This window comes from Mercenaria mercenaria, chromosome 16 (genome assembly GCF_021730395.1).
Source record: "Mercenaria mercenaria strain notata chromosome 16, MADL_Memer_1, whole genome shotgun sequence".
NCBI classification, from domain to species: Eukaryota; Metazoa; Mollusca; class Bivalvia; order Venerida; family Veneridae; genus Mercenaria; species Mercenaria mercenaria.
The window spans coordinates 68,919,763-68,946,308 of NC_069376.1; the positions used below are offsets into that span (position 1 = coordinate 68,919,763).

At 35.2% G+C, this 26,546-nt stretch overlaps 1 long non-coding RNA gene across 11 annotated transcripts; it reads right to left on the reverse strand.

The window, feature by feature from the left end:
- On the reverse strand, window positions 1-24,345 carry LOC123541528 (uncharacterized). 11 transcript variants are annotated; one of them, XR_008367927.1, is made up of 8 exons: window positions 24,265-24,345; window positions 17,688-17,859; window positions 16,976-17,073; window positions 10,371-10,479; window positions 9,219-9,297; window positions 6,046-6,137; window positions 2,409-2,541; window positions 1-120 (listed from the first exon to the last, which is right to left on the reverse strand). It is a non-coding gene; the product is annotated as an uncharacterized LOC123541528 (long non-coding RNA). The 11 variants fall into 11 exon arrangements; XR_008367930.1 differs by lacking the exon at window positions 2,409-2,541 and adding an exon at window positions 16,262-16,342; XR_008367933.1 differs by lacking the exon at window positions 2,409-2,541 and adding an exon at window positions 17,343-17,453 and having other exon boundaries at window positions 10,371-10,476.
- Window positions 24,346-26,546: the final 2,201 nt, after the last annotated feature.

Here is a 26,546-nt window from a genome sequence, read left to right on the forward strand (position 1 = left end):
TTCTAATAAACAACTTTTATTTCCATATTGTTGGTACAAGGAAAATAACCAATGTATCCAAGTCGGTGGCTTTGCAGACTTTCTAACAAAATATTTGTGAACTGACAAAGCTGAGCAGACCTGAAAGACAAAAAAGTATAATTATTTTTCAGCATGTATACAAAACAAGTGGGCCATAATGGCCCTATATCGCTTACCTGAGTTTAGTTGCTTGTGGGGATGGGAGTAAAGGTGGGGTAAGACAATGGGGAATGATGTGATATGACAATATCAAACTTGAAGATTTTTTAAGTTTCTACTACATAAATAAGGGGTAAAGTGACCACATCTAGTGGCAATGCTTTTTGAGGAAACAGAATAATTTATAGTCTTCACCTAAGAATCATTTGTTATTTAAAAATTGGACCTGCTGTTTCTGTCAAGAATGTTTTACGTTTCCAATATAACATATAGGGAAAAATGGCTACACCTCCTGGCAGCCATGTTTTTTGACAAATCAAAATAATTTTAACAATCTTGGTAGAGTGTTACACAAGGTCCATGTTCGTGAATTATTTTCAAATCGGGTCAGCAGTTTCGTAAAAGAAGATTGTTTTAAGTTTCCACCATATACATATTCATCAACTTCCACCAAAAGGTATCAGAGGAGATGCTGTTTAGTGTAGACGGACGGATGGACGCCGGACAATGAGTGATCACAATAGCTCACCCCGAGCACTTTATGCTCCGGTGAGCTAAGAACGCTAGTAGAAATTAAAGACTTAACCAAGTATTGCTAATCATCATAACTTTGTAAATCACCATAAAGACTTATGAAACATTTGTAGTGCGTATCAGTTCACTACACTGAACAACTTTGTGAAGTTTTAATATATCCTCACTAATTGTTAATGGGCAAAATAAAAAAAACTTCACTTAATCAAGACGCTGATGTGGATGCCAAAAATGTCTTCAAATAGCTAAATATTATTCAACCTTAAGCATCTAGAATATGCACAAACTACAACACAGGCTTACTACTATGAAGTTTCATTCATATCCTGGCTTGGTCAAATTTTATTAAAGCGACATTATGCGCATCTTTCTGCACATAGTGTGTTTTTGGTGAATGTTTTATAAAAGCAATTTTCGGTTGCTGTGCATTTAAATGTGCTTAATTAACAATAATGTCACACAAATATTTGAAGTCGATTCCTTAGAAATAAAGAAATCAGACTGATAAGATAATAGTTCTTTTTTTTTCACTCTTCTATGCAACTATCTCCCTTACCTAGGTAGTGATTTCTGAAGTTGAAGGGAATCAACTCCTGCATGCAGTTTGACTTCTCTTAAAAAGACTGCCCCGGTCAAAATAAGAAAAGTCATATTTGGAATGTTATTATGTCGTACTGGTAAAAAGGAAAAGTTTAGTATATTGAGTTAAAAGCTATAATTTCCAACACCCATTTTACACAAACATCTATTTCAGCTGGATTTTTACTTGAAATAAATGCGTATAATTCCACTGTAAACACAGAACCGTAAGGGCCAACACCTTAATAAACTTGAACTATCACTAACTGCGATAAATAGCCCCACACAAACCTTCCCAGAGGATGTACAGAGAACACAAAAACCTTCCCAGTGAATATACAGTCAGGGGCAGCAAATTCAATTGTCCGTATTGCCCAGGTTGTCCCAAACCTTGTACGGACAAGTGAAATTGACCAGAATTTACTATATAACTATCATACCGACAAGTAAAAAATAGCAAATGACAAAAACGGACAAGCAAGTCAAAATCAGATTTTGCCGCCCCTGTACAGTGCACACTTAGTTAAACTATTCTTGATGTCTAAGATGTTTACTGTTCAGGGTCACTGTGGCCTTTGACCTACTGACCTCAAGATCAAACTTATCCTGTATTTTATGATGTTATACCTGTGTACCAATATTTATGATCCTATGCCTGAGAGTTCTCAAATTATCATTTGAAAACAATTTAACTCTTCCGGGTCATTTTGACCTTGACCTTTGACCAACTGACCTCAAAGTCAAATTTCACCTGTATTTTTAATGTTACACCTGTGTACAAAACACTATTTAAATCTGCTAAGCCTTTCATGAGTTATTGTACGGAAACCATGGAAACCAACTGACTGACAGACCAACCAACCAACGAGCTCACTCCTATATACTTAACAAATAATCAAGGCCTTTGAGTGGTTTATCGTCTAATTTACCACAGTTCAGAGTTCAGATGCATAGGAATTGAACCACGAGGGCATTAGCCTGAGTGGTAAATATCAAAACATCTGAACGGTGAACTGTGGTAAATTAGATGATAAATCACAAGAAGGCCTCGATTGTTTTCATTCTGACATGCTCATTAAAATATTTTAATAAATACTATGCTGGACTTCATTTACCCGAGGATGAATGAACTGGCTGTCATGCGGCAATTTGACGTCATAATTGTTGTCATAATGCTCTCTTACTGGTCCGCGCGTCAACCGTTGTTTATCGCAGTATATACAGTGCTTTATCTCTTTCTTTGTTTAACTGGAAATCAAATCGAGCCATGTTAGAATTATCTATATACCCCCAAACTTTGTTTTGTAGTGGTAAAATGATGCCATAATTGTATAATACATGTCCCCTGAAAGTGCTTGACAGAATAATAAATAAATTCCACAACAGTGCTATAACTCCAGGAAGAAGAGGACAGGAGTTGTAAACATAATGTTTTCATATAGATGTAAAATTTCAAAGTCCGAAAGAAGGACCATAACTCAAAAAAAACAAGAGGACCATGATGGTCCTGAATAGCTCACCTCTTCCCACATGACCCAGTTTTGAGTATGACGTCGTTTTTTCTATTATTTGACATAGGGACCTAGTTTTTGAGCTCATGTGACCCAGTTTTGAACCTGACCTAGATATTATCAAGATAAAAATTCTGACCAATTTTCATGAAGATCCATTGAAAAATATGGTCTCTAGAGAGGTCACAAGGTTTTTCTATTATTTGACCTATTGACCTAGTTTTCGAAGGTATATGACCCTGTTTTGAATTTTACCTAGATATCATCAAGATGAACATTCTCACTAATTTTCATGAAGATCTCATGAAAAATATGGCCTCTAGAGAGGTCACAAGGTTTTTCTATTTTTATACCTACTGGCCTAGTTTTTTACCGCACGTGACCCAGTTTCGAAACTGACCTAGATATCATCAAGGTGAACATTCAGATCAATTTTCATGAAGATCCATTGAAAAATATGGCCTCTAGAGAGGTCACAACGTTTTAATAATTTTAGACCTACTGACCTAGTTTTTGACCGCAGTTGACCCAGTTTCAAACTTGACCTAGATATCATCAAGATAAACATTCTTACCAACTTTCATACAGATCCCATGAAAAGTATAACCTCTAGAGAGGTCACAAGGTTTTTTTATTATTTGACCTACTGACCTAGTTTTTTAGGCACGTGACCCAGTTTCAAACTTGACCTAGATATCATCAAGGTGAACATTCTGACCAGTTTTCATGAACATCCATTCAAGGGTATGGCCTCTAGAGACGTCACAAGGTTTTCCTATTTCAAGACCTACTGACCTAGTTTTTAATCGCAGTTGACCCAGTTTCAAACTTGACCTATATATCATCGAGATAAACATTCAGACCAACTTTCATACAGATCTCATGAAAAATATGGCCTCTAGAGAGGTCACTACGTTTTTTCATTATCTGACCTACTGACCTACTTTTTGAAGGCACATGACCCTGTTTCGAACTTGACCTAGATGAACATTCAGACCAACTTTCATACAGATCCCATGAAAAATATGGCCTTTAGAGAGGTCACAAGGTTTTTCTATTATTTGACCTGCTGACCTAGTTTTGATGGCACGTGACCCACTTTCGAACTTGATTTAGATATCATCAAGATGAACATTCAGACCAACTTTCATACAGATCCCATGAAAAATATGGCCTCTAGAGAGGTCACAAGGTTTTTCTATTATTTGACCTACTGACCTAGTTTTTGAGGTCACGTGACCCACTTTCGAACTTGACCTAGATATCATCAAGATGAACATTCTGAGCAATTTTCATGAACATCTCATGAAAAATATGGCCTCTAGAGAGCTCACAAGGTTTTTCTATTTTTAGATCTACTGGCCTAGTTTTTAACCGCATGTGACCCAGTTTCAAATTTGACCTAGATATCATCAAGATGAACATTCAGACCACTTTCATACAGATCCCATGAAAAATATGGCCTTTAAAGAGGTCACAAGGTTTTTCTATAATTTGACCTACTGACCTAGTTTTTTAAGGCACGTGACCCAGTTTCATACTTGACCTAGATATCATCAAGGTGAACGTTCTGACCAATTTTCATGAAGATCTTGTGAAAATATGGCCTCTAGAGAGGTCACAAGGTTTTTTTATTTTTAGACCTACTGACCTAGTTTTTGAAGGCACGTGACCCAGTTTCGAACTTGATCTAGATATCATAAGGTGAACATTCTGACCAATTTTCATGAAGATCTTATGAAATATATGGCCTCTAGAGAGGTCACAAGGATTTTCTATTTTTAGACCTACTGACCTAGTTTTTGAGGGCACGTGATCCAGTTTTGAACTTGACCTAGATATCATCAAGATGAACATTCTGACCAACTTTCATAAAGATCCCATGAAAAATGTGACCTCTAGAGTGGTCACAAGCAAAAGTTTACAGACTAACACACGCACACATGGACGACTGACGACGGACGCTGCGCGATCACAAAAGCTCACCTTGTCACTTTGTGACACGTGAGCTAAAAACAATTGGACAATATGCACATGCACTTGAGGAGTTGGCACATGAATGTATGAGAGACAGACAGTTCAAAAACTATAATTATGATTCCAAGTTTGTTGACAGCTGCAGCAAAAAAATCCTGAATTAAAATGGATTTTACCCTAGGTGAACTTGATATGACTTTGTGACATAAAATAATTTGAGGTCATCTTCTCAAGGTGACTGGGTACATCAGTTTTGCTGATACTGATCTATAAAGGATTTGATGCTAGGTGACCTTTACCTTTCACCAAGCAATCCGATATTGATGAAGGTCATCTACTAAAGGAGACCAATCAACCCATGAAATCTGAAGTATGCAGGACAAACAGATCTGAAGATATTGGTTTAAAATGGATTTGACCCTAAAAAACCTTGACCTTATGACCTGCAAATGATCAGGAGACTAAATATCTAATATGTAGGTTCAAGGTCAAATAGTTACCTCAAGGTAATAATCAGAAATGGATTTAACCAATTTGGACCTTGCAACCTTGACCTTTGACCCCAAAAATCAATAGGGTCATCAACTTTAGAAGACCAGCCAACCTGTGAAATATGACAGCTCTGAGAATAATATATATCAAGATCTCAAGCAGAAACGGATTTCCTGTATAAGGCAGCTGTGACTTTTGGCCCAATGACCTGAAAATCAGTAAGGATCATCTGCCAGTGGTGACCAAACTCCATATGAAATATGAAACTCCTACGCCCAATTGTATGGGAAATATCATCCTTAAACAGATTTCCTATATAAGGCCCCTATGACCTTGACCTTTGGCCAAGTAATCTGAAAATCAATAGGGGTCATTTGCTGGTCATGATTAACCTCCCTGTAAAGTTTCGTGGCCCTAGGCATATGCATTCTCCAGAATGCATCAGGAAATGGTTTAACTATTCCAGGTCACCGTGACCTTGCCCTTCTGCCTACTAATCTCAAAATCAATAGGGATCATTTGCTGGTCATGATCAACCTCCCTATATATCAACCTTCATGATCCTAGGCACAAGCGTTCTTGAGTTATAAATGTATCATCTGGAAACCAATTTATCTGCAGACCGACAGACAGACCGACATCAGCAAAACAATATAACCCTCTTTCCAAGGGGGCATAATAATGTCTGCTGGAAATAAGAATAGACTCAAAGAACACAACAGTAGTGTATAGATCTCTGCACTTTTCACAGGCAAAAAATATCCATGCTAACCATTTTCATCAACTGGAGTATTCCATTTCCACTTGCTTTTTGCCATTGTCAATTTGAAGGTTTGTTTTGAATCACCCACATCAAATCTGATCCTAAAATAGAAACAAGAGGATCATGATGATCCTAAATCGCTCACCTGAGTAATATGAGCCACATGTTTTAAATGCCAAACTGATGCTAAAATGTTACAAAGTAGGTGAGTAGGTCACATTCATGGTCATCTGGAAATTATAATAAAACAGTCTAGGAAATATGATCTGATAAGTTTTTAAGTATTTATTCCTATATAACTCATATAGCAATTGACCCGCAAGGCGGGGCCTCTTTTCATAATTTGAACAATCTTGTTAGAGATCCACTAGGCAATGTTACATACCAAATATCACCTCGGCCTAGGCCTTGAACTTTCAGACTAGAAGATTTTTTTCCCTACATAAATCTATGTTAAATTTGGGACCCCCAGAGCAGAACCTCTTTTCAACCCAGGGGCATAATTTGAACAATTTTGGTAGAGGACCACAAGGCAATGCAACATTCCAAATATATCAAAAGTCTAGGCTTTGCAGTTTAAGGCAAGAAGATCTTTAAAGTTTTTTCCTTTATAAGACTATGTAAAATTTGAGATCCCCTTGGGCTGGGCCTCTTTTCTCCCCAGGGGCATAATTTGAACAATTTTGGAGAAGGACCACAAGGTAATGCAACATATCAAACATCAAAGGCCTAGGTTTTGTGGTTTTAGGCAAGAAGATTTTTAAAGTTTTTTCCTATATAAGTCTATGTAAAACTTGTGACCGCCGGGGAGGGACCTCTTTTCAAGTCAGGGGCATAATTTGAACAATCTTCATAGAGGACCATAAGATGATGTCACACGACAAATATCAAGGCTCTACGCCTTGTGGTTTTGGACAAGAAGACTTTTATAAAGTTTTTTCTTTCGACTTCCATTGCAACCAGAGTTCCGCATGGAATTGAATTCTTTGAACAATTTTTAAAAGGGGGCCACCCAAGATTCATTCCTGTGAAGTTTGGTGTAATTCTGCTCAGTGGTTTTCTAGAAGATTATTTTTAAGAAATTGTTGACGGACACACGCCGCACGACGGAATTGAGCAATTACAAAAGCTCACCATGAGTGTTTGGCTCAGGGGAGTTAAAAAAGTACAATTTCTATTGTTATGACATCAATGAATTTAAAGATAATTATATAGGAGATCGCCGTGATGTCACGCATCAACACCTGTTTATCTGGTGGTGGGCTAAACAAATGTTTTTACACTGTTTGTGTATGGGGTCGGAATTTTTAATTTTTAATAACTTTTTCGGTAATTTATGGACTTTAAAAATTCAAAAAGTTTTGAAATGCTTACGATTTTCATATTTTCTTATTTAAATATATTTTTTAAAATGAAAAACCAATTTAAATGACATATGATTAAAAGTAATCAATAAATTGCTTGTTTTATATCCTTTCCATTGATAAAAAAATTATTGATATAATTTATGTTTTAAGAAAGTATAAGCCGTTAGAAAAACATCACTGTTTACAAAATAACATGGATGATCGGCATCTGCCCAACCGACCTTTGTCTTATCAGTTCTAAGAATAGAAAATACAACAGATTTGTATACAAACACGATCTCTCCTAATCACATAGTAATAAGTGTCACTTCAAATTCGTTATAATATACCAGAAAATATTAAATTCACCCAGTTTATAGGTAGTAAGTTTGATCTATCTTTATATCATTATATAATCATGTTTTTGGTTTTATCTATTATATATTATTATTATTATACCAGATTTGTTGAGCGCCCTTTTCATATGTAATATAAGTTCAAAGGCGCTTTACAATTAAACATGTGACACATCGCAGATATGTAGGAAAATAACAAAACATGACATATGCAATCACAAAACTGAAACTGAACAATTTGATTAAACGCCTTTTTTATAAATGATATTTTCAATGGCGTTATACATAATAATAAAAAACAATAGTTATTACAAAACAATATTATAAATGAACAATGATAATATTTACAGCCTTATTGTAACAAACAGCCATGACCCCCACCACCGAGGTTGTTTTACCCCTATTGCCAATACCAGTGCTTTAAACATAAGGTACGCCCAGACGGGTTGCATATAGTGGTTCAACCTCCCGGTAAATGGTGCCATCATGTACTGTTTTAGATAGAAATACCACACATTTCAAGTGAAACTCAAGTCTTGCGAAAAACACACACATCGAACGTCATAACCCTTAAAATATGACATGATGAAATAAAAGATGGATTGTCAATTTAGTTAATTACATGATGAATATATGGGTTTAACATTAGTTCAGACAGTGATTCAGTTATGCCTTAAGGCAGCCAGTGAATCAACTGTTTTTCTGCATTTGATAAAAAAATTACTTAAGAGTACTGAAGTAACTGACAACAGCAGAGGTAGGGATAAACATGTACAATGATTACAAAATGAATATAAGCCTTTAACTGGGTACCCAGATTGACAGTCCTTGTAATAAGTGATTCTTACTTTTTTTACAATATTTTCTAGAAAAAGACTTGAAAACATTTTTATGGAGAAGAAACTGTTCCCTAAAGAGTAATATGGAATACCAGTAGATAAGAAACAGACCAGGTTAACCTTTGACTTTTAAATGTGACCTTGACCTAGGAGGTAGTGATCTGGGCCTTGCCCATGACATGTCATGTCATTATAAGAAACAATTATGCCAAAGTAATATTAAAATCACTCCATTGGTAGCAGAGTTATGAACCGAATAACAAACAGACCATGTTAACCTTTAATCTCTGTGACCTTAGAGCTAGGGGTCTGGAGTTTGCACACGATGTCAACTCATTATGGGAAACATTTAAGCCAAGTTATGAACCGGACACAAAACAGACCTTGTTAACCTTTGACTTCTAAGTGCGACCTTGACCTTGGAGGTAGGGGTCTGGGTCTAGGACATGACACATTGTCTGATTATAGTAAACATTTATGTCAAGTTATTTCAAATTCTTTCATGGATGCAGAGTTACAGACCCGACAAGAATTTACGTACAGACAGTGAGAGTGATTTTAATATGCCCACCTTTGGCAGCATAATAACAAATTTTCTCAAATATATAGAGAACCTTGAATATAATGTTAAACAAACCTACACTTTTTAAACACTGGTAAATACAAACAGGCATCATCTGTGATGGTTTACATCTGGAAAGTACATTCATCTGGCAGCTGCTGAAACAAATAATTTATTAATTATAGTAGTTTTTTACACTGTACTTTTCATATATTACCAAACAATAATTGAACATGTATATCAACAAGACCTGTCAGTGGACAGCGCGCTCGACTATTCTCAGTGCTTAATAGTATAATATAAGCTATGAGTAAAACTTTAACATTACAATAAGCATATTCTAAGTCGAAAAGGGGCCATAATTCAGTCAAAATGCTTGATAGAGTTGCCTCCTCCTTTCTGCAGACTGGGGTCATGATGGTAAACAAGTATGCAAAATATGAAAGCAATATCTCAATGGACTTTGAAAATATTTGGGGTGGTACGCAAACTTTAACATTATTCTAAGTCGAAAAGGGGCCATAATTCAGTCAAAATGCTTGATAGAGTTGCCTCCTCCTTTTAACAGACTGGGGTCATGATGGTAAACAAGTACGCGAAATATGAAAGCAATATCTCAATGGACTTTGAAAATATTTGGGGTGGTACACAAATTTTTAACATTTGTGTGACGCTCACTCCAACGCCGGTGCGAGTGGGATACCTCCCCTATTCTTCGAATAGTCAAACTAAAAACTGATCTTTTAAAACCCATCTTACATTTTCACTGGCACATTAAAGAGAACCTATTAGTAATATCTCACAGGGATAATGATTGATAGTCATTTGATAAGCAAACCCTATTTTTGACAATGTTTACTAATTAGTTACAGACTTGAAGAAGAAAATTTTAATTCAATTAAATGTTTCAACATTTGCAAGTCCTTCACCCTTACCCTGCTAATGTTTTATTTAAACTTGTCCATCTGTCAATTTGGAAAGTACCATTAACTGTCAAAAGGATTGCTTACCAAAAATGCTGACTGAATGGGGAACAGTGTAGATCTTGATCAAACTGCATGGAGGTGCAGGCTGATCATGATCAACACTGGTTGCAAATGCAGAATCAATTGTGTCCAGCATGATAAAGGTTTACAGAATATATAAATGATACCGACCTCTTACTAACCCACACTGTATTAAAAACTAACATTTTTCAGATATTTGTAGTCTAAAAATCTTTAATACAAACCTCATTAATTTTTTTTATATCTAGACAATACCAACACCAACACTCAAACACTTTTTCAATATTTCATCAATTCACTTTACATCTGGAAAGAACTTCTATCTGGAGTCTGCTGAAAAATGAGAAAATATTTCAGTACTATATTTGCAGCCTAGTTCTGTTATATGCATATTTGGGAGTGTAATAAAGTCATTAAACAACAAGAGGGCCATGATGGCCCTATATCGCTCACCTGTTATCATTGCACTTGAGGACAAGAAGGTCCTCAGAAAAATATATAAGTCCAAAAGACGGGAACAAAAAAGGGAAGAAATTTAACAAAAAAGAAAAAAATTCTTACTAGGTACAGATATGTCAAAATACACTTAAAAATTAGAGGTACCATCCATGTTGTACCACAAAAAAAGTGGTCTCGGTTTTTCCCTACGGCCAATAATAAAAAAGTTACTAAAAATAAGCTATTTATAGTAACGTAAAAGGGAAGTAATTAAAAAAAATTGTAGGTGAACAAAAGAAGGATCTGCCAAATAAATCTGTTGACATAAATGAAACTTCAGGCCAGTATCTTCATTAGTTATGGAGATATACCAATTTTAATTTGAAATAAAGGGAGGTAATTTGATATAAAATCAGTCCATAGTTATCTACCCTGATTGACTCAGTCCAACTAATGACAACAATGAAATTTCAAAAAAGTCCTATAAGTACTTACTGATTTAAATCCATTGATTACAAAAATCAGCTGAGGTAATCAGATAATATAAAATAACTCTGGAACCTATGATTGGATCTGATTTGTCATGGAATCCAAGATTGCTTGTTGTTGAAGATATTTTGGAAGTTTGTATCAAATAAAACCATAAATGAAGTCTCTATATGGCTGCAAAAGCCAAAATAGGCAATTTTGGACCTTTAAGGGGCCAAAACTCTGGAACCCATGAAGGAATCTGGCCACTTCAAAAAAGGAACCAAGATCTTGTGGTGATATAAGTTATGTGCAAGTTTGGTTAAAATCAAATCATAAATGAAGCTGCTATTGAACAGACAAGGTCAAAATAGCTAATTTTGGCCCTTTCAGGGGCCATAACTCTGGAACCCAGTATGGGATCTGGCTGGTTCAAGAAAGGAACCAAGATCTTATGGTGACACAAGTTTTGTGCTAGTCTGATTAAATTCAAATCATAAATGAAGCTGCTATTGTGCAGACAAGGTCAAAATAGCTAATTCTGGCCCTTTCAGGGGCCATCACTCTGGAACCCATTAAGGAATCTCACCAGTTCAAGAAAGGAACCAAGATCTTATGGTGATACAAGTTGTATGCAAGTTTGGTTAAAACAAGAGCACCGCCTTGCGGGTGCTGACGCTCATCTGATTTTTTTTGTGTAATAGAAATATTGTCCTACCCATGATTTTATAAGTCTAAAAAGGGCCATCATTCTTGCAAAAAGCAGGATAGAGTTATGTTTCTTGATGTTCAGTGTCCACTTATGATGGTGAAAAACTGTTGCAAGTTTTAAAGCAATAGCTTTGATAGTTTATGAGAAAAGTTGACTTAAACATAATACTCAACCAAGAAAATGATTTTCTAAGTCCAAAAGGGGCAATAATTATTGCAAAAAGCAGGATGGAGTTATGTTGCTTGCTGTACAGGGTCAGCTTATGATGGTCAACAAGTGTTGAAAGTTTCAAAGCAATAGCTTTGATAGTTTAAGAGAAAAAGTTGACCTAAACATAAAACTTAACCAAGAAATCTGATATTTTCTAAGTCCAAAAGGGGCCATAAATCTTGCAAAAAGCAGGATGGAGTTATGTTTCTTGCTGTACAGGGTCAGCTTATGATGTTGAACAAGTGTTGCAAGTTTTAAAGCAATAGCTTTGATAGTTTAGGATAAAAGCTGACCTAAACATAAAACTTAACCAAGAAAACTGATTTTCTAAGTCCAAAAGGGGCAATAAATCTTGCAAAAAGCAAGATGGAGTTATGTTTCTTGATGTACAGGGTCTGCTTATGATGGTGAACAAGTATTCCAAGTTTCAAAGCAATAGCTTTGATAGTTTAGGAGAAAAGTTGACCTAAACATAAAACTTAACCAAGAAATCTGATATTTTCTAAGTACAAAAGGGGCCATGAATCTTGCAAAAAGCAAGATGGAGTTATGTTTCTTGCTATACAGGGTCAGCTTATGATGGTGAACAAGTATTCCAAGTTTCAAAGCAATAGCTTTGATAGTTTAGGAGAAAAGCTGACCTAAACATAAAACTTAACCAGGCAACGCCGACGCCGACACCGACACCGACAACCGCTCAAGTGATGACAATAACTCATCATTTTTTTTTCAAAAAATCAGATGAGCTAATAAAATCATAATTGAAGCTGCTATTATGCAGACAAGGTCAAAATAGCTAATTTTGGCCCTTTCAGGGGCCATAACTCTGGAACCCATTATGGGATCTGGCTGGTTCAAGAGAGGAACCAAGATCTTATGGTGATACAAGTTTTGTGCTAGTTTGATTAAATTCAAATCATAAATGAAGCTGCTATTGTGCAGACAAGGTCAAAATAGCTAACTCTGGCCCTTTCAGGGGCCATCACTCTGGAACCCATAAAGGAATCTCGCCAGTTCAAGAAAGGAAACAAGATCTTATGGTGATACAAGTTGTGTGCAAGTTTGGTTAAAATAAAATCATAAATGAAGCTGCTTTTATGCAGACAAGGTCAAAATAGCCACTTCTGGCCCTTTCAGGGGCCATCACTCTGGAACCCATAATGGGATCTGGCCGGTTCAGATAGGAACCAAGATCTTATGGTGATACAAGTTGTGTACAAGTTTGGTAAAAATAAAATCATAAATGAAACCACTCTCGTGCAGACAAGAAATTGTTAACGCACGGACCCACAGACGGACTGATGACAGATGACGGACGAAGGGTGATCACAAAAGTTCACCTATGTGACAAGTGAGCTAAAAATGATAATACACTAGTGTAATAAAGCTTTGATGTTATTTATAGTATAAGCGACGTCCGTCAAATTGTCTTGTTTATAGAGTAAAAGAAAGTTGATTAATTTGTTGATGTTTCAACAGGAAAAGCTTACATGTGATAAAAAGAAATTACATTTGTGACTTTCCACATTGAATTTATTAAACTTGTTGAGTAAAATTGATAAAATGCTTGACAGAGCCTCGCATTTTATCATTTTATTCAACTTGTTTAATAAATTCAATATGAAAGGATACTCATGCATGTAATATCCTCTATATAATAAAAGAAATGCTATATACTTGCAAAATGACATTGTTTATAAACTTAAAAGAAACTTTTAACATTATAAAAATATTTTCAGCTAAGTCAAAAACAAGTTTTTAGAATGTTTACATGTACAAAGGCACAAGAATAATTAAGAAATGATCCTGCAAATAATTCAAAGATCTTTTTTTCTAAAACAACAACAACAGAATTTGAGCTGTGCCATGAGAAAACCAACATTGTGGGTTTGCGACCAGCATGGATCCAGACCAGCCTGCGCATCCGCAAAGTCTGGTCAGGATCCATGCTGTTCACTAACATTTCTCAAATTGCAATAGACTTTGAAAGGGAACAGCATGGATCCTGACCAGACTGCGTGGATGTATGCTGGTCGCAAACCCACTATTTTTGCTTTCTCAATTGGTGCACCTCATTTTGCTTTTATACCTTATATATGGAATATATTGTCTGTTTAAACTGAAGTCTACAAAAAAACAATACACTAACTGAAGCCGCTTGTCAGTAAGTCACCAGTATATAGTCATCAGTACATAGTTTGTGCTATATATACGTTCAATATTTAAGAATTTTAATTCTGTAATCTAACTGGATGAAAACTGAATGAAAGAGTTTCATCTTCAACAGAATGACTATTTAAGAAATTTAATTCTGTAATCTAACTGGATGAAAACTGAATGAAAAAGTTTCATCTTCAACAGAATGACTATTGACACCTGAAATATGACCTATTAATTACCACATATCTAAATGAATTCGGATTTATTTTGAAAAGGATTCTAAGCAGTCAGCATGACAAAAATTTATATTATACAGTTATTGACTTATGTTGAGGCGTCCTCTAGCTGTCAATATCATTTTTATAGGTCCGTAAAAACACATATTGACCTCAATATAAGCATATAATTATGATATTATATGCCCTTCTTAAATGCATTTATCTGACTGGCCCATATTTCAACATATAAGAAATCAAAGCCTTGAGATGTCTGGTGGTTGTGGGTTTTGCTGGAGTTATTTTCTTTTTAAATGCAAATCTATAAATATACATGTATAAGAAACAAATACTATTATGCCTTGATCTAAGATAAACTCTGCCTGACCTTACATGAACAGCTGGAAGTCAGTGATGTAACCATGGGCTGGAATACCTAATCATTGACAGATCTTATATAATCTAAATGGCCAGTGTGAATGGATAGAGGATGAATAAGAACTGCTTGATCATTGATAATTCATCCACATTGTTCATGAATGGGACTACTTTGTGTAGCTCATGAACAAATTCCTTTGGATGTGATTTGGAATCAAATAAAGATGCTACACGATTGTCAAAAATACACTTAACTTTGGTAGCGGGAGAAACCCACAACCAAAAATGATATCACAAGAGTCATAATCACTTTTGCAGGTCAATATCACTTTTTCTTGCATACCAGATGGGGATTTCTGGTGATTTCTCCGGTGCTGGAAAACTCCACCTTACACCCTTCGGGGTGTAAGATGACTCTCGTGCTGTAAATGATGTATAACAAACTACATATGTACAGAAGATGTGTGTAGTAATAATAATGTTTTTCGTAAAACGGGATAAAAATTAAATACCTTGATAGTTCCTCTTTGTTCCTTATATTTCTCGATTCAGAAAAACGTTATTTTAATAAAATAACATAACGTTTTATTGCAGATGGTAAAACAAAACCGAAACTCTTACTTGTTTTCGTCTATGTAACGTCATGACGTACTTCCTGTTTATGGACGTAAAGTTCCCGCACTTTGTTAATACGCTACTATAAGAAAAAAGTGCTATAAGAAATTTCTTTTTTACTCTGCTTTGTTGAATATGGTATGCAAGAAAAAGATTCTATCACTGGCTGTAGGTGCAAATGGGAATATCCGGCTCTCGGGTAATTGTTTACGCGGTTACCCAGCTGGAGCCTCGTAACCGCCTAAACAGATACCCTCGAAACCGGAAATTCCCATCTGCACCTATAACCAGTGAAAGAATCTTATATTGCGGACCCACGTGTGCACTCATTTCAACCAATCATATGAGCACATTTGAGAAGGGTATATAATATTCAGTTTTATTCCTAAATTTTGGACTTATCAGCCTAGCACACATGTTGAATAATACAGACCTGTTACAGTTCTGTTGTAGCAATTTATATTTAAGGAGTCATGTAACAATGAAAACTATTGCCCTTAGGCCTAAAGGGACGAGAGCAACACTTTTGACATCGTTGTCCAGCAAGCCATTCAGTTAGTTTCTTTAAGAAATATTACATGCGTCAGAATTAAATTTTCATTCTGGTTTTAGCTGTTGAAATAATGTTCAGAAGAGTTGCGAAATACTGTGAAATCATTTTTATTCGTGTAGGACGAATTTTCACATATTTCGCACTAGGACCGATGCGCGAATTTAAAACCGAGCTATTATTATTTTTTTATTATATTTTTCATTGCTAAAATTGAAAATGCGCCAATTAAAGCCTGCGCAAAACAGTCCTTCCTCACCTTTGCAAGAAATTTCATGCCAGCGAATTTAAATGATTTCACAGTAGTGGGTGTGGGTTTGAGATGAATTTATAAATTAAGAATGACTTTTGTTCAGTGACATAATTTACTTGGGAACTAAATGATGTTCCATCAAATCATGCTCATTTTTTGTCCAAAGTGACAGCCATTTCTTGCCCTGCCTTCTTTATCTGAAATATTCAGTTATGATTAAGCTAAAAGATGAACAAATTATATGTTTTCTAGTACAGTCTGGCTACTGTCCTAGAGACCAGTGGAAAATACTGTGGATAAAATTACAAATTCTGTAATCTGATTGGTTGAAAACTGAATGAAAGGGTTTCATTTCCTACAGAATGACTACTGACACCTGAATTTAGTGAAATATGACCTGTTACCACATATCTAAATGAATTCAGATTTATTTCAGAAATGATTCTATAAGCATTTGGCATGAGAAAAAATCTTTTTTTAGTTTTATTTCTTAATTTTGGACTTACTACCTTAGTACACATGTTGAAGAATATACACTGGTGATTAAATAGCACGAACTATCATACTATGGACTAGCAATTTGATATTATTTAAGGAGTCATGAAACATTGAAAACTATCGCCCTATCTTCATTGTCAAGCAATCCCTTCAGTAAGTTTCTCTAAGAAATATTACTACATGCATTAGAAATATATTTTCATAACTTTTTCACGTTCTGATTTTAGCCCTTGAATTACTATGTTTAGAACAGTTACAAAATAGTACGGTCTGGGTTCCAGATGAATTTATACATCAAGAATGCAATTTTGTTCAAATTGACATTAATATACCTGGGAACTAAATCATAGTAAATAATGTTCCCTCAATGCATGCTCATTTCTTGTCCAGAGTGTGGACAGACAGCCATTTCTTGCCCTGCCTTCTTTATCTGAAATATCCGATGTTTATGATTAAAGCGATATGCCTCCAGATCGTTGGACAACAAAACAAACTTTTTTTAGATATCTTGAAATGAATGCTATATTTCTAAAGAAAGCTTTAAAACTTAATTATCGACAAACTTTATGTTATGGAAACACGAGAATTTGCTTTTTTACTACTTTTTACGATGAATATAGAAAAGCATTTGTCTTGCTTTTACTCTGGGTAAACTGTTTCATTTATAAATATCTGTATTTTGAAATCATTATTCCCTACTTCAGCTATAGCGCTACTGGTCACAACAACAGGAAAATGTCTTTATTGCTGCGGCAGGTCAGGGTTCGATTTGATTCACACAAAACTTAAACCAAGGTGTCACACACATGCCTGTAAAATTGACAAAAAAATATCTTTAGTGACATTTGTTTGTTCCAGTGGCGACCCAGACTGACCCCAGAACTTTATAGTTGTGTCGCTATTTTTACGCTTACTTCACTCTGTCAACCCGAATCATTGATTTTGATAGTAAGTATGGGTTGTACTTTATTCATTTCAATTGCTGTCACCTTTCCATATAACATATTTATCAAAGAAATCAAGTTCCAAAATATTTGCACGAACCTTCAGCTAATTTTGTTTACCGGACGTGATGTCATACAGTAGTTTGGGGCATTCTATACACAGAGCGTGATGTCACACATTCCATTCTATACACAGAACGTCACGTCAAACATTGTCAGTGCGACAGTATGAAAGCACTACCGTTGTGTACACTAATTTAGTTTGGGGTGGTCTAAAAAACAAAACAAAGACAAATATCAAACAGGGAATGCCACGTACCAAAAACGCAACCTCCCCAAAACGAAACCCACAGCACGCATACGCGTGCACCACAAACACACTCACACACACACATGCGCACACACACAAAGCCAACACATTAGGACAAAACCAACAAACAAGGGAACACAGTTGGGCACCGCCTTGGAACGGTCAGTGGCAAAAACACCACTGGGGAGCTTAACCCGGTTTATGGTGCGCACCCAACCTCACTCTTACACCCACCATGTTCCAAAGACACAGGACAGTGTAAATAAAAGTAATCTCCTCCAGGTGAATCTCTTACACACGTAATGGAAACAAAAGGCATGGCATGTAAAACATAAAAATGCTCATGTATAAATATATACAAGAGGACCATGATGGTCCTGAATCACTCACCTCTTCCCACATGACCAGTTTTGAGTATGACGTCGTTTTTTCTATTATTTGACATAGTGACCTAGTTTTTGAGCTCATGTGACCCAGTTTTGAATTTGACCTAGATATTATCAAGATAAAAATTCTGACCAATTTTCATGAAGATCCATTGAAAAATATGGTCTCTAGAGAGGTCACAAGGTTTTTCTATTATTTGACCTATTGACCTAGTTTTCAAAGGTACATGACCCTGTTTTGAACTTGACCTAGATATCATCAAGTTGAACATTCTCACTAATTTTCATGAAGATCCATTGAAAAATATGGCCTCTAGAGAGGTCACAACGTTTTTCTATTATTTGACCTACTGACCTAGCTTTTGATGGCACGTGACCCACTTTCGAACTTGACCTAGATATCATCAAGATGAACATTCTGACCAACTTTCATACAGATCCCATGAAAAGTATGGACTCTAGAGAGGTCACAAGGTCTTTTTATTATTTGACCTACTGACCTAGTTTTTTAAGGCACGTGACCTAGTTTCAAATATGACCTAGATTTCATCAAGGTGAATATTCTGACCAATTTTCATGAAGAACCATTCAAGGGTATGGCCTCTAGAGAGGTCACAAGGTTTTTCTATTTCAAGACCTACTGACCTAGTTTTTGATTGCAGTTGACCCAGTTTCAAACTTGACCTATATATCATCAAGATAAACATTCAGACCAATTTTCATACAGATCCCATGAAAAATATGGCCTCTAGAGAGGTCAAAACGTTTTTTCATTATTTGACCTACAGACCTACTTTTTGAAGACATGTGACCCACTTTCGAACCTGACCTAGATATCATCAAGATGAACATTCTGACCAATTTTAATGGAGATCCATTAGTAAGTATGGCCTCTAGAGAGGTCACAAGGTTTTTCTATTTTTAGACCTACTGACCTAGTTTTTGATGGCACATGACCCTGTTTCGAACTTGACCTAGATATCATCAAGATGAACATTTAGACCAACTTTCATACAGATCCCATGAAAAATATGGCCTTTAGAGAGGTCACAACGTTTTTCTATTATTTGACCTACTGACCTAGTTTTTGAAGGCATGTGACCCACTTTCAAACTTGACCTAGATATCATCAAGATGAACATTCAGACCAATTTTCATACAGATCCCATGAAAAATATGGCCTCTAGAGAGGTCACAAGGTTTTTCTATTATCTGACCTACTGACCTAGTTTTTGAACGCACATGACCCAGTTTCAAACTTGACCTAGAAATCATCAAGATGAACATTCAGACCAACTTTCATACAGATCCCATGAAAAATATGGCCTTTAGAGGGGTCACAAGGTTTTTCTATTATTTGACCTACTGACCTAGTTTTTGAAGGCACTTGACCCAGTTTCGGGCTTAACCTAGATATCATCAAGGTAAACGTTCTGACTAATTTTCATGAAGATCTTGTGAAATATATGGCCTCTAGAGAAGTCACAAGGTTTTTCTATTTTTAGACCTACTGGCCTAGTTTTTAAAGGCACGTGACCCAGTTTCGAACTTGATCTAGACATCATCAAGGTGAACATTCTGACCAATTTTCATGAAGATCTCATGAAATATATGGCCTCTAGAGAGGTCACAAGGTTTTTCTATTTTTAGACCTACTGACCTAGTTTTAGAGGCACGTGACCCAGTATCGAACTTGACCTAGATATCACCAAGATGAACATTCTTACCAACTTTCATAAAGATCCCACGAAAAATGTGACCTCTAGAGTGGTCACAAGCAAAAGTTTAGGGACGCACGGACGGACGACGGACGCCGCACGATCACAAAAGCTCACCTTGTCACTATGTGACAGGTGAGCTAAAGAAGCAAACCTTAAGAACCAAAAACGTATATGTACTCAATGCCTTTTCAGAAGACAGAGCAACAAAAGAAACACCCTTAAGAGCCCGACGAAACAGCCAGAAGACAGATATCAAAACAGTTCAGTCCTGGTAGGATTTAAAAACTGCTTATTATAGAGTCCTCCCCCTCTTCCGTCAGACTAGTCTAAATAATGAGACCTGAGGTAGACCAATTTTACATTTTGATATTTTACATTGTCTACCGGAGGCGGATATCGACAAGTTAAAAAAAAATAACAATATTCAACTCTCGAGTACAATTATTTGGACTACCGTCAGACACAATCAAAGAGGGAAGCGTAGTGTCCAACTTTAAATGGGTTGAACACTAAACATGCGGTATGTCTCAAAACAGTTGGATCGTAACTTCTTTTATTAAAACGTTTTATAATTTTACCACGTATACATTTGGAAAATTACCATGACCCAATACCTTACGAAGTTTGTAAACCACATCCCCATAAAAAATGGGTTTAGAAATACCTTCACGCAGAAGTGCCTTTCACAGGCTGGTAACATTGCCCGATCGGGCTTTAGACATAAAAACTATTGTTTCTTGAAAAATAATGAAGATATTTCTTTCAAACTTTGTCCAATAATTAAGCATAACATATGACACATACTAAGGTAGAAATAACTTTGTTGCCTTCAATTTTGTTAGAATTACTTCCCTTTTTCAGATTTTTATGATGCATAATTTTTGAAGTCCAAAAAAATTATGTTTAAATGTAATTTTTAAAACAGAAAAGGGTTTAATGGGTTTCTATTGATCAAAACTTGTGTGCCAATACCTTTATTCTATGTATTTAAGATTAATACTTTGTTTCTAGTGCAGATGTATGAACATTTTTTTTACAACTAACATTTTTCTATAATGTTATTAGTGAAAGCACAGTAAAATGTATACATTCCTGTAATAGCGCAATAATTTAAAGCATTAGAAAGCCATTGAACCCTTTTTTGTTTTAAACTTAGCATTAGAACATATTTTGTTTGGACTTAAAAAATTATGCATCATAAAAATCTGAAAAGGGGGAATAATTGTACCAAAACTGAAGGCAACCAAGTTATTTTTATCTTAATTTGTGTCATATGAAATGCTTAATAAATGGACCAAGTTTGAAAGAAATATCTTTACTATTTTTCAAGAAACATTAGTTTTTATGTTGAAAGCCCGATCGGGCAATGTTACCAGGTCCCAGAAAAGTCACAAATAAGTTATATAGCTAAATCTAGCTACCGTATATATAGCTATAAAACCAATAACAATTGTTTAACATATGTGTATATTAAATGTAAAATAATTATTATCCCATTCAAATGGTTTATGAGATAGAAGACAATCACAAAGAATGGAGATCTATGCAGTTTCAGTTTCAATACATGTTGCGAATTTCTGCGATTAGTGATTTATATTTGTCTTATACTACGATGATTATCACAAGTGAAAAATTCAATGATGATTTATCGCAAAATACTGCCAAAGTTATTGAAAATGTGACTACAAAGATCTTGGATTTGTGCTATTGTCTTTCATCTTATAAACCTTTTGGACGTAATTATAACCATTTTGCATCTTGTTTTCACATATTTTGCATTATTGGTATTGGTTTTATAGCTACTTCTAGCTATATATAGCTAGACGGTATAACTGAATAGCGAAATCTAGTAGATTTCGCGAAATCTAATCAAATTAGCGAAATCTAGACATAAAATTTAAACAAATGAAAATTTTTAAAAATCATTTTCAGCTTTAAATATTATAAATATAAATTTACGTGTGCTTGTCAATTTTCAAGAAAAAATATTTATATTTAGGGTGTTTCTGAAGCGAAAACGTATACGGGTCTAGATTTCGCCCGATTCTACATGTGCGGAAATCTCAGGTGTCGGGCAAAATCAAGATATAAAATCTAAAGTGATGAATTTTCTTTCTAAAGCTTTTTAGGTTTTTATCAGTCAGGGGTGTAACTGTTTTAGGTTATGTAACCTATTTCAGTTACTTTTTCAAGAATTTTATAACCTGTATTAGTTATAAAATAAGGATAACCCAGGTAAGTTATTCAAAAAAAGCCTTTTTACTGTTCTCACAAAGTGAGCTTTAAAATGCAATTAGTAGCAAACTGTGGTTAATCAAATTCTCTTTTACTCTGATAATGACCTGATGAGCATAATGGGATGTTAAGAGTTTTATAGCTTAAAAACCATTTGCGTAAGACTTTATCAGCCTTGCGTAAAAAAATTTACTGCACAGCTGGAAAGTTAAAAGGCCAAGGATTCAGGAAATGATTGCATTAGTCACATTTAAAATAAGGAATTGACACAGGAGGGCTTTGTAATATTTTATGATAACTTAAACAAGTTATGAAAGTAAACGCAGTAACTCAAATGGGTTATAAAATGTGATAACTTGAAACAGTTACACCCCTGACTGTTTATTAAGAATATATTTATAAGTTTGCATGTCAATTTTCAAGAAAAAATATTTATATATAAGGTGTTTTTGAAATGAAAAACGTATATGGGTGATGATTTCGCCAGAGTTTATATGCACAGAAATTTCAAGTGGCAGGCAAAATCAAGATATAAAATTGAAAGTGATGGATATTTTTTGAAAATCATTTTAAGGTTTTATTCAGAATAAATTTCTACGTGTGCATGTCTATTTTCAGGAAAAAATATTTATATTTAGTATGATTGATAACAAATACTGATGTTGATTTCGCCCGATTTTATATGCGCTGAAATCTCAACTGAGAGGCAAAATCAAATCTTAAAATTTTAAGGAATGAGAGTTTTAAAAAAAATCCTTGTGAGCTTTTATTAGGAATATATTTCTACATGTCCATTTTAAGTTTCAAGAAATAATAATAATTAATTAGCGTGGCTTTGAAAAGAAAGCGTATGAATTTGCCTGATGCTTTTACTCGGAATGTATTTCTACATGTCCAAGTCAAATTTAAAGAAAAAATATTAATATTTAGCTTGGTTTTGAAAAGAAAATATTATAAGAGTGTTCCTTTCATCCTATTCTGCGCAGAAGCAAAATCAAATCGTTAATTATAAGTTTGTATTATTAATTATATAATTCCATTTATATGTCGAAAAATAGGATTGTTTGGAGTGACGTATACAGGTGTATCTTGATGCATTATTCCAATATTATATCTAAATTGGGTTTTAAAGTTGTTACTTATTTTCATAAGAATCCGGTAATTTAATCAAATAAGGAAGGTGTGATAATAATTGAACCGTGTTGCAGCGGGACAGTGTAGTCCAAATAATTGTACTTGAGAGTTGAATATCGTTATATTATTTTGACTTGTCGATATCCACCTCCGAGTACAAACCAGAAAAGGTAAAGAATGTGGTTGCACTGTCCTCTTCTTTGCGTAAGTAACACCCAATGGAATCCGTTGGGCGGGAATTATGTTATGATAATGCAACGGATAAAAAAAAGAAATACATACACAGAAAGCCTGTAATTTTTCCTTTTCAATGATGTATATATTACCGAGATTTCTTGAGAAAAATTCAAACTATGACAGTTAAAAAAATGCCAAGGTTTAACACGAGTGTACTACATATCGGAAAATGGCCGATCACCGGTAAACACATTACTACACGAAGCGTTTTCATTGGTCACGCCTCCGACCGCCATTACATGAAGACGATTGAAACGTTAGAGGTTTAAATTTTTTACAACAGAAATTCTTGATAAATATGTCCTGTTCTTATGTTTTTTATTTACTATTTATGATTTAAAACAACAGGTAAGCAGTTAGGGCTAAAGAAAAATCGTGACTACTGATAAATCGTAATTTCAATTGACCACAGTTTCCACCACAGTTTTGATTGTTTCTGGTTGAGACCTCTAGGTAGACAACGTAAAATATCAAAATGTAAAATCGGTCTGCCCGAGGTCTCATTATTTAGACTACGGGACAGTGTTACATGCAAGATTTAGCTATATAGCTAATTTGTGACTTTCCTGGGACCTGGTTACCAGCCTGTTTAATTACTATTGAATTTTAAAACTAAATCAGAATTACGATAGTAAAATTTAGCAAAATATTTACGCAATTTGTAATAACGGAAGCCTTGCTGAAGAAAGTTTACTTGTAAAACATCGTTTACAAAATTTGGCATTCTTTTTAAAGGGGGATAACTCCCTTTAGAATATTTCAAGTATCCAACTCTATGGCGAAACGTGATGTTGTTCGTGTACTAATAATTTCTGTTGTTTTGTGATATACTTGCCTCTTCTTTTCATACATAAATGATCTGCCTGAAAGTATTAAGGGTAAAGTGAGGCTGTTCGCAGATGATACAACAGTCTAGGTTACGGTCCAAAAGTGATGCCAAAGCTCTACAGCAAGACACCTGGGCTCCAGACTGATTGGTCCATGGAATTCAATCCAGATAAGTGACAAGTCCTAAGCAGTTTTATTCAGTCGCAAAAGAAACCCTGTAATCTTCCATTATAAGCTGCATGACATCAAGTAAAAATCGGCTGCTTCTGCCAAATCAGTAAAGACCTATCATGAACCGATCATATTAACAACATAACATCCAACGCAAAAAAATCCCTAAGATTCATCAAACGAAATGTTTATAAGGAGAAGAATTCTGTAAGACTTGTCTTTCATTCTTATCCTTTTCTGTTTTTCTTTCATCACAGTATGACATACATCATCAATATGTATACATACAAATCTATTTTGTGAATAAATATGTTTAAACTAAACGAAATGTCAAAACCCCAAATAAAAGAGTCAAAGAGGTTGCATATAAAACTTATGTTAGACCCCAGTGCATACATGGCCTAGATCTGGAGGTTGCTACATACCCTAGTATTTTTGTTACCACTAACAAATATTCTATGTGATTTGAGTCATATCTACTCTTTTCGAGTAATATTTGCAGCTGCGCGCCTGTACAAGAAATTTAAAAAGTAGAATGGACATGAAAATAAAAGTAATACACGATGTGTATTGCAAGCATAAAATACAGTTGATAGTGTTTAAAAAAACAAGAATGATTTACAGATAAATGCAGTTTAAAAACAGGTATGTCATGTTAAGCATTGTGTGCAAGTTTGGTCACACCCTGCTTAAACTGGTTCAGGATGGGGGCTTGCACAAGTTGAACAGGAACGGAATCCTAAAGCACTATGATGGCTGGAAGAAAAGAGTATTTATAGTAATTACAGGGAGTGAGAATCTGGGTGTAGGAGTGGGGTGCATATGTCTTGTTAGAGGGGATATGGGACTGACATAAGGAGGAAGTGGTACAGCAACCAAACCATTCACTATTTTGTAAAACATAAGGAGGCGTAAATCAGATCCCTTATTTTCAAGGGTACGCCATCCGAGCTGATTTAGCATGTTTGTGACACTGTTATAAGGGGAGTAGTCATGGGTAACAAATCGCGCTGCCCTCCGCTAAATCATTTCGATCTGGTGAATGTTATGTTGGGTATATGGGCTCTAGACACAGCTAGCTGTGGCCTGACTAAAGCTTTATAAGCTAATTCTCGAACTTTTGGGTTTTTACATGGAATATTTCGCTTAATAATGAAGGATTTTATGAAAACAGAAATATGTATCATGAAGACTACTTAAATATCTTAACAGTTTAAACCAATATAACTTTATCTTGCCTTACCCAAGGACACACCGATATGGGAATAGCCAGGAATCTATTTTTGAATGTTGATAATCAAACTAGTGGTTTTTTGCCTGATATTTACAGAGTACTTCAAAAATACGAATTGTTAGGCTACTTGAAAGTCTACGTACGCACCGGGGTTTTCCCCTCAAAATTGTCGTGGAAAGTCATCTTACAAAGACAGTAGTGAAGCCAGATCACCTCAAACGGATAGTAAGGCTTTGTGAAAATAGACCGGTTTTAAATACCGTTCTCAATGTAGAAAACCCAAGTCAACTATGGTTGTTTGCAAGGAGAAACCCAAAACTGTTAAACATATGTTCATTTTTGTAAACTTGATAGGTTCGATGTTGTCTTCACACTTTGTGCAAAGATGTAAAAAGTGTGAATTGCTGTGTGAAGACATTAACGTACATCTGATTTGCTTCTGTCTGAAAAATGCCTCTATACGGATGCAACTGTGGGATTCTATAATAGACTTATGCGGCATGAGGGCACTTACACAGCTTTTCCCACTGTGCCCGAAAGAGCAGTGCTGGTACCTCCTTAATCTCGCAATAGAAAGCAATGAATACTGTCTTAAGTACTACAGTATTACCAAATACATGAAACGTATGATACTGCATGAATAAGATTACGATAATCATTTATAAAATGTATATGCAATTCAAATTTGTTATGCTCGTACGTC